Genomic DNA, 9,411 nt, shown 5'->3' with positions numbered 1-9,411 from the left:
AAGGTATAATCATAAGAGTTGGAAGGGACCACCAGGGTTATCTAGTCTAACCCCCTGCACAATGCAGGAGATTCACAACTACTTCTCGCACACACACCCAGTGACCCCCTACTCCATGCCCAGAAGATGGCCAAGATGCCCTCCTGCTCATCATCTGCTTAAGGTCATAGAATCAGCATTGCTGACAGATGGCCATCTAGCCTCTGCTTAAAACCCCCCAGGGAAGGAGAGCTTACCACCTCCCGAGGAAGCCTGTTCCACTGAGGAACCCCTTTGACTATTAGAGAATTCTTCCTAATGTCTAGATGTAAACCTTTTTATTTAATTTCAACCCGTTGGTTCTGGTCCGACCTTCTGGGGCAACAGAAAACAACTCGGCACCATCCTCTATATGACAGCCCTTCAAGTACTTGAAGATGGTTATCATATCCCCTCTTGGTCTTCTCCTCTGCAGGCTAAACATACCCAGCTCCTTCAGCCTTTCCTCATAGGACCTGGTCTCCAGACCCATCTTTGTATGTTGGGCCCAGGTCATACGGGGCTTTTAAAGGTCAGTACCAGCACCCTGAAGTAATCCCAGAAGCAAATTGGAAGCCAGTGTAGATGGAACAAGACTGCAGTGATCTGGTCCCTACGACCCACTCCTGTCAACAGTCTGGCCACAGCATTCTGTACCAACGGTTTTCTGTTTTTTTTGGGGGGGGGAGGAAGAGTGAAGGGATGTTTCTGCCGATTTCTTATTTTGTACAGCTGCGGTTGTAAACCGTGTTTTCCCCCTCCCTTTCTTCCTAGTGAGATGTGACTAGTTGGATTTACAAATAGGGAAAACAGGCTTCAAAAACAAAAGTTTTACTGTGTAGCTAGAAAAACTGGTGACTCATTTTCAAAATATACATCATCTATGCAAATACATATTTTGGGGGGGGGTTCTTGTATTTCGGAGTGGAGGGTGGCTTAAGCTGGGAGTCTGTATGATTTCTGGTGTAGTGTGCTGTTAGTACTTTAAAATACTCCTAAGCACTGCATGTGGCATGGAGTGTCCTTCCAATTTAAAAAATCAAACAAAAAATAAGATTCCTGCCCTCATGGTCACTTCCAGAAGTCTGAAATTATGAACAGCTGAAGAAGCTAATCAGTTACTACAGGCGGAAGACACAACTTTCCTGCCGTGACCACATCTAACATCACAGGATGAGAGAATGTGGTCCGGGTAGACAGTATTACATGTGGTTCTTAGAGCCGGGTTCAAATCTTCACTACATGATGATGGTTGTGTGCCATCAAGGCACAGCTGACTCACGGCGACCCCAGGACCATGGGGGTTTTCAAGGCAAGAGACTTCACAGGTGGTTTGCCATGGCCTGCCTCTGCGTAGCAACCCTGGACTCCCTTGGTGGTCTCCTGTCCAAGTACTAACACCCTAGTGAGCTTCCAAACTGTGAAGAGATTGGGCTAGTCTGTTCAGGCTGCAGTTCACGGCACGTTGGCCTCCACTGCTCACCTGCAAAACAGCAACAACACTCACCTCCTTCATAAGGTTGTTGCAAAGGTGGCTTAACTAATAGTCGTAAAAGCATTTTGCGTACTAAAATTGGCTGGTCTTCATAGAATCATAGAGTTGGAAGGGGCCATACCGGCCATCTAGTCCAACCCCCTGCTCAATGCAGGATCAGCCTAGACTCAGCCCCCCTGACAAGTGCTTGTCCAGCCTCTGCTCAAAGACCGCCTGTGAGGGGGAGCTCACCGCCTCTCTAGAAAGCTGATTCCACTGTCGAACAACTCTTACTGTAAAAATATTTTTCCTAATATCCAGCCAGTACCTTTCCGCCCACAATTTAAACCCATTATTATGAGTCCTCTCCTCTGCTGCCAACAGGAACAGCTCCCTGCCCTCCTCTAAGTGAAAGCCCTTCAAATACTTAAAGAGAGCAATCCTGTCCCTCCACAACCTCTTCTTGTGAATGGCTGTCCTCCCTCAAGGGTTCCTTAGCTACTTACCCGAGGTGCTATTTCCCTTCTTAGCCCCACCCATGAGGGTTTAAAGAAAGGGCCCAAAGATCATCTCCTGCTGGGTTCCCCGCTGTTGAGGGATGGTTAAATCAGGCCTTGTGAGAGCTGAATTTCCCCCCACTGTCGAGTCACAGCTGACTTATGGCAACCCTTGTTTTACCATTGCCTTCCTCTGCATAGCAACCCTGGACTTCCTTGGTGGTCTCCCATCCAAATACTGACCAAGGCCAACCCTGCTTAGATTCTGAGATCTGAATCAGGCTAGCCTGGGCTAACCAGGTTACAGCAAAAACTGTATGGGTATCGCATATTAGCTGGCACAGGAGGATGGAGACGAGTGGGTGTCCTTAGAGGTGAGTCATTGCCACAACCTAGGTGGGGCCCGGGGGTATCCCAGAATTATAGCTCAATTCCAGACTACAGAGATCTGTTCCCCTGGAGAAAATGGCTGCGTTGGAGGGTGGACTCTATGGCATTGTACCCCACTGAGGTCCCTGTCCTCCCCAGGCTCCACCCCTAAATCTCCAGGAGTTTCCCACCCCGGACCTGGCAACCCTACCACAACTACCTCATGCCTCTAAGATTTAGAAGCAGGGGCTCTAGGGTTGCCAGGTCCCTCTTTGCCACCAGCAAGAGGTTTTTGGAGCACAGCCTGAGGAGGGGGGGGGTTTGGGGAGGTACTTCAATGCCATAGAGTCCAATTGCCAAAGCGGCCATTTTCTCCAGGGGAACTGATCTCTGTCGGCTGGAGATCAGTTGTAGTAGCAGGAGATCTCCAGCTAGTTCCTAGAGGTTGGCAACCCTAAGAGGCTCTGGGACACAAGACGTGGCTTTGATTCAGCATGCCCTGTCCTTCTCACATGTGGCAGACTACAGCCAGGATTACCCTGCCCCACTCAGCATCTCTTTTGAGTTCAGAGGGGTTTTTTTGGCCTTCCAGAATTAGCACTGCTAATACAGCTTTATAATAAACATCCTTTTTGTTGACAGGGCAGGTCGTCCAGCGTTCCAAATGGAAAAGTGCACCTGCGTTCCAAAGTCCATCGGAAAGAGAACTTGATTCCAAATTACGAGCATTTCCAGACAGAAGAGAGCGCCTGAGCGTTGTGTGTTTGCATTATTCAAACCTCTCTGATGGAAAAGTCCTTCTAGGAGCTTAGGACCAGCTTTTAGCGCATGCAAAAGTAATGTAAATACATCTTGAGCAGTCCTCTGCTCAAAACAATAACTATGCAGTGTCCATTTGAAGAAGCCCGGCTGCCTCTTTCATCCACTTGACTGGTTGGAGTCGGTGTGTCTGTATGGAGATGCTTTCAAATCTTGGAAGCAAAACAGCTCAGCTGGAGGAAACAACGGAGCACGGCTTTGGCTCTGCTTAGCCTCCAGCTTGCTCTGCTTTTTCTCCAAGATGGCAGCAGCCTGGGCATTCAGGTATAGTCCTAGGTTTGCCATCCACCAGGTAGTAGCTGGAGATCTCCTGCTATTACAACTGATCTCCAGCCGATAGAGATGAGTTCGCCTGGAGAAAATGGCCGCTTTGGCAATTGGACTCTATGGCACTGAAGTCCCTCCCCTCCCCAAACCCCGCCCTCCTCAGACTCCACCCCAAAAACCTCCCGCTGGTGGCGAAGAGGGACCTGGCAACCCTAAGTCAGCCTGATCTGTGCAAGTCCTGACTACCAACTTTCTTTGAGAGGAATGAGCATAGAACAGGGGAGAGACTGTGGCTCAGTGGTAGAGCATCTGCTTGGCATGCAGCAGGTGGGAGGTACAGTCCCTGAAGGTCATTGTAGATGGTGGTGATGTTGGTCTGTAGTAGAAGAGCGAGGGTAGAGTCCAGTAGTATCTTGGAGGCCAACAAGATTTGAGGGGTATAAGCTTTTGAGAGTCGAAGCCCGATCTGATAAAAGGAGCTTTGACTCTTGAAAGCTTATACCCCCCAAAATCTTGTTGGTCTCTAAGTTGCTGCTGGATTCCCATCTTGGTTCAGTTCCTGGCATCTCTGGTTACAAGGATCAGACAGCAGGTGAGGTGGAAGACCCTGAAGAGCCGCAGCCAGTCTGAGCAGACAACCCTGAGCTTGAAGAAGCCACTGTCTGATTCGGTATAAGGAGCTTCATGTGTCATGAACAAATTTCTTGGCTTGAGGGCTCCAGCGCTGTGTAGTGGTTAAGAGCGGCAGGCTCTAATCTGGAGAACCGAGTTCGATTCCCCACTCCACATGAGCGGTGGATTCTAATCTGGAGAACTGGGTTTGTTTCCCTACTTCGCCACATGAAGCCAGCTGGGTGACCTTGGGCTAGTCACAGCTCTCTTAGAGCTCTCTCAGCCCCAACTACCTCACAGAGTGTCTGTTGTGGGGAGGGGAAGGGAAGGTGATTTAAACCAGCTTGATTCTCCTGTAAGTGGTAGAGAAAGTCAGCATATGAAAACCAACTCTTCTCAAAAGCAGCTGGAAGACCAGATGCGGGCCTCTCTCCTTTGCTCTCCTGCTCTGCGTGGCCCGTGGCCCACAAGCTCTTTCCCCAACCATTTGGGAGCATCAGCCCGCCAGTGGATGCGTGCGGGCCAGCCATCCTGATTGATTAAACTGTTTGAGGGCCAGACATGGCCTCGGGTCAAAATTTGCCCACCTTCGGCTTGGAAATTGTCCTTTGTAGCCACTGACCATCTGGAGAGGGCGCTTAATTAATCCATACTGAAAAGGGAATTTAAATTATGTAAATGTGGTTTTAATAACTGCCAGTATGTGGCAGGATTGCTGATTTCCTGCACCCAGCAGCTGGGGCAGGCCCCATCTCTCGCCAGTCCTCTCCTTTCACTGCTGATTATGGATCCGAAAGCAAGCACGGGTGCTGTGTTATCAGAGGGTGGGGCATAGACACGCCTGATAGTGCTGTGGCAACAGCAGGGGAAAGTAGGCGCAGAGAGGTTTCAAGCGGATGCGTTTCTCCACTTGCTCTACTTCCAGAGTTGCTGTTGCTTGAGGGAATCTGCATGCATTTTGACAGCTGATCCCCGAAGTTGCAGGTGAAATCCTTCCTGACGACAGTAAGTATAAAAAGAGCCCCAGCCATTATGCAACCAATGCCTTTTCTCTTGCTCCTCTTGCAAGGTATTTATAATTCAATGGGCTGAAAGAATTCTTCCAGGAATGTACAGGAGGGCATTTCAGCCTCGCATTGATGGTCTTCTTGTGCAGGCATTCTTGTGCGGACGTTCGGAATAAATCAATGTCTCCCCGGACACTTGTTGGAGGAGCATTCCTATTTGGCATTGATCTCCAACAAATTCATGCTGGGAGCGGGGGGAGGAGAAAAACTATTTGGATCTGAACGATTTCTTGTTGCCATAAACATAAAGACTGGAGTGATGATAAAATACATCATAGTTGATTCTGCCAAGGCCCAGTCTTGGTTTCTGCTTTTTGATCTAGGGCTCTGAGCTACAGGAAAGTAGATTACATTAAAGACGGGATTTTTCTGATAGCCAGTAACATAGTTGCTCAAGGAGGCTGCAGAATTTTCTTTCTTATTGGTTTTTGAGAAGAAGCTTCCCACCTGACGCCTCTCTACTTTTTCATAGAATCATAGAGTTGGAAGGGACCACCAGGGTCATCTAGTCTAACCCCCTGCACAATGCAGGAAATTCACAACTACCGCCCACACACACACCCAGTGACCCATACTCCATGCCCAGAAGGCCAAGATGCCCTCCTTCTCATGACCTGCCTAAGGTCATAGAATCAGCAATGTTGACAGATGGCCATCTAGCCTCTGCTTAAAAACCTCCAGGGAAGGAGAGCTTACCACCTCCCGAGGAAGCCTGTTCCACTGAGGAACCGCTCTGTTAGGAAATTCTTCCTAATGTCTAGACGGAAACTCTTCTGATTTAATTTCAACCCATTGGTTCTGGTCCGACCTTCTGGGGCAACAGACAACAACTCGGCACCATCCTCTATACGACAGCTTTTCAAGTACTTGAAGATGGTTATCATAATGCCTCTCAGTAGTCTCCTCTCCAGGCTGAACATTCCCAGCTCCTTCGGCCTTTCCTCATAGGACTTGGTCTTCAGACCCCTCACCATCTTTGTTGCCCTCCTCTGGACACTTTCCAGCTTGTCTATATCCTTAAATTGAGGTGCCCAAAACTGAAAACAATACTCTAGTTGAGGTCTAACCAGAGCAGAGCATTTCCTCTGGATATGGGGCATATTTATGTTGGCCTACTGCACAGGTGTGTTGTGAGCTTTCCTGAGATGAGAATCACTGGATGTGACCACTGAGTGGGTGAATCTTTGTGTGTTTCTATAGACTGTATTTAGAACAAGAACAGCTATTGGTACCATTTTCTTCCAAGGGCAAGCAGATGCATTGCATGGTACCGTGAAAGGTAACTCATGCGCAAGATTTTGTAGCAGGACATCTTTGGATTTCATTTCGCCTTTTGATTGCATTGTTTATAAATATGAAATGTCCAGCAGCCTTTCCATTATACTAGTGCAGGATATGTTCTAGATGCAGGTGAGCACTTCTAGATCCAACCCTGTGTGTATTTTTTGGTATTGCATGATCGCTTCTTTCAGTATCCACTGGTTATTGGAAGGGGTGTGTGTCCCATCTCTGCCCTCAACATATACCTGTCTGGGTCTTCCCCAAACCCCACCCTCCAGGCTCCACTCCCAAATCTCCAGGAATTTTCCTACTTGCAGTTGGTACCCCTAGCCATTATAGATTTTTTTTGGGGGGGGGGTAATTCAACGTGTCCTCTTTTGAATTAATTTAATGGGCAACAAGAATCTCCTGCTAGCATCTCTGCTGCCTTTCTACAGGGCTGCTGGAAAGCCATAAGAACATAAGAAAAGCCATGCTGGATCAGGCCAGGGTCCATGAAGTCCAGCAGTCCATTCACACAGTGGCCAACCAGGTGCCTCTTAGGAAGGCCGCAAACAAAATGACTGCAGCAGCACCATCCTGCCCGTGTTCCTCAGCACCTAAGATAATAGACATGTTCCTCTGATCCTGGAGAGAATAGGGATGCAACATAACTAGTATCCATTTTGACTAGTAGCTGTGGATAGCTCTCTCCTCCATGAACATGTCCCCTCCCCTCTTAAAGCCTTCCCAGTTGGCAGCCATCACCACATCCTGGCGCAGGGAGTTCCACAATTTAACTATGCGTGGTGTGAAGAAATACTTCCTTTTATCTTTTTTAAATCTCTCACCCTCCAGCTTCAGCAGATGACCCTGCATTCTGGTATTACGAGAGAGGGAGAAGAGCTTCTCCCTGTCCACACTCTCCACACCATGCATAGACCTCTATCACGTCTCCCCTTAACGGCCTTTTTTCTAAGCTAAACAGCCCTAACCATTTTAACTGTTCCTCATAGGGCAGTTGCTTTAGCCCCCTGATCCTTTTGGGTGGCTTTTTTCAGCACCCAACCCCAACCCTTCAAAGGGCACTGCATTACATAAGAAAAGCCCTGCCGGCTCAGACCCAGGCCCACCTAGTCCAGCAGTCTGTTCCCACAGCGGCCAACCAGGGGCCTCCAGGAAGCCCCCAAATAAGACGACTGCAGCAGCACCATCCTGCCTGTGTTCCCACAGTGGCCAACCAGAGGCCTCCAGGAAGCCCCCAAATAAGACGACTGCAGCAGCACCATCCTGCCTGGGTTCCCACAGTGGCCAACCAGGGGCCTCCAGGAAGCCCCCAAATAAGACAACTGCAGCAGCACCTTCCTGCCTGTGTTCCCATAGTGGCCAACCAGGGGCCTCCAGGAAGCCCCCAAATACGACGACTGCAGCAGCACCATCCTGCCTGTGTTCCCATAGTGGCCAACCAGAGGCCTCCAGGAAGCCCCCAAATACGACGCCTGCAGCAGCACCATCCTGCAGCAGCACCATCCTGCCTGGGTTCCCAAGCGGTGCTTGGGAACCCAGGCAGGATGGTGCTGCTGCAGTCGTCTTATTTGGGGGCTTCCCTGGAGGCCCCTGTGGGAACAGACTGCCGGACTAGGTCCTAATCCGATAGGCCTGCTCCTCTGACCCTGGAGAGAACAGGTGTGCCTCCTGACTAGTAGCCACTTGGACTAGCAGCCCCGGCTAGCCCTCCCCCCTCCAGGAACGCGTCCCCTGCCCTCTCCACGCCTTCCCGGCCATCGCCTGCTCCAGCGCTCCCCCCTGCAGCTTGCAAGCCAAGCCGGGCGGGGGGGGGGCAGGGGAGCGCGCCCCCTCCACATCTGGGCCCGGCCCCGCCTCCCCGGCCCAGCCAATCAGGGGCGCGCCGCCGCCCGGCGGCTCTCGCGTTCGGCCCGGGAACCGCTGGGCGGCGCAGCCAATCGGCGCGCAGCTGTGCGCATCTGGGGCGGCAGGCGAGGCGAGGCGAGGCGCGGGCGGCGCGCCATGCAGAGCCTGCAACGCGGCGGCCGTCGGGGCTGGAGGGGAGCCGGGCGGCGGCAGCTGCAGCAGCAGCAGCAGGTGAGTCGGGGGGCGGCGGCGCCCCCCTTGCAAGAGGCCCTGCTCGGTGCGCCTTGGCTTCCAGCGCCCCGGCCCCCGGGGGCGGCTCCGGGCTGGACGGGGCGCCCCTCCTGGCTCCGTTATATGCAGGGGGGGCGTCCCAACGCCTGGCCCCGCTGGAAGGGGGCGGCGGGGCCTCGGCCCCCTAACTAGCCGGCTCCGAGGCGCCAGAGCCGTCGCCACCCACCTCCTGGCAAGGGGCCCGGGCTCCCACCGTTGCAAGATCCCGCCGGGCTTCTCGCCCCCCTGCGGGGCCCAGGTGGGTGTCTGGGGCGGGGAGGGAAGCCTGCCTGCCCGCCTTCCCAGGAGGGCACCGGTCAGTGGCGGAATGGCCATTGTGCCCGCTTGCCCGGTGGCAAGTGGGCCCCTGGTGAAGTGGGGGGCCCTTAAACATTAGGCTGCATGTTACAAATAAAAGTTAATAAAAATTAAATGATAGCCTTCTAGTTGTGGGTGGGCCCCCTTTGTCTCCTGGCAACCAATATTTTTAGACCCGTTCCGCCACTGGCACGATCGGGCGCTTGGCCGGCGGGGAGGTAGCTGGGAGCAAGCCCCCAATGGCAGAGGGGCCGCTTTGGGCTCTGGCCTGCTCCCTTTCCTAGCACCCCTGAGGAGGGTGGATCCCCTCCTGGAGAAAGAAGCCCCCACCGGATTTCTTCTTCTTTGGGCTCTGAGCTGCTGTTGTGATCGATGGGGAGAAGGGGGCGAATTGGCAACCTGAGGTCTCCAACCAGTCCTCCCCCCCCCTAGTTTACAGAAGGGGCCACAAGATGCTAAGTTGGGAGGGATGTCGGTCGGGGTTGCCAACTATTGCATGGACTGCGGTAGCTATTCTTTCTAACAGCCACATGATATGCAGGGACTGGCGCTGGAGAAGATTGTTCTG

Source organism: Euleptes europaea, chromosome 13 (genome assembly GCF_029931775.1).
Source record: "Euleptes europaea isolate rEulEur1 chromosome 13, rEulEur1.hap1, whole genome shotgun sequence".
NCBI lineage: Eukaryota > Metazoa > Chordata > Lepidosauria > Squamata > Sphaerodactylidae > Euleptes > Euleptes europaea.
This window is presented reverse-complemented; position numbering follows the sequence as displayed.